Source organism: Juglans regia, unplaced genomic scaffold, assembly GCF_001411555.2.
Source record: "Juglans regia cultivar Chandler unplaced genomic scaffold, Walnut 2.0 Scaffold_13129, whole genome shotgun sequence".
Taxonomy (NCBI): Eukaryota; Viridiplantae; Streptophyta; class Magnoliopsida; order Fagales; family Juglandaceae; genus Juglans; species Juglans regia.
Genome location: NW_023343560.1, coordinates 1 through 209, shown reverse-complemented (window position 1 = coordinate 209; position 209 = coordinate 1). Strand labels below are relative to the sequence as shown.

The following is a 209-nucleotide window of genomic DNA, read 5'->3' as shown; positions in this document are numbered from 1 at the left end:
CAACGATGCGTGACACCCAGGCAGACGTGCCCTCGGCCGAATGGCTTCGGGCGCAACTTGCGTTCAAAGACTCGATGATTCGCGGGATTCTGCAATTCACACCACGTATCGCATTTCGCTACGTTCTTCATCGATGCGAGAGCCGAGATATCCGTTGCCGAGAGTCGTTATGTATCATGGTAAAGATGTCACCAACAACGCGCACACCG

The 209-nt window shown here is 54.1% G+C and overlaps 1 non-coding gene across 1 annotated transcript; it reads right to left on the bottom strand.

The window, feature by feature from the left end:
- Positions 1-10: 10 nt before the first annotated feature.
- LOC118345060 lies at positions 11-166 on the bottom strand. Its single transcript, XR_004798733.1, has one exon. It is a non-coding gene; the product is annotated as a 5.8S ribosomal RNA (ribosomal RNA).
- Between the last annotated feature and the right edge of the window lie 43 nt (positions 167-209).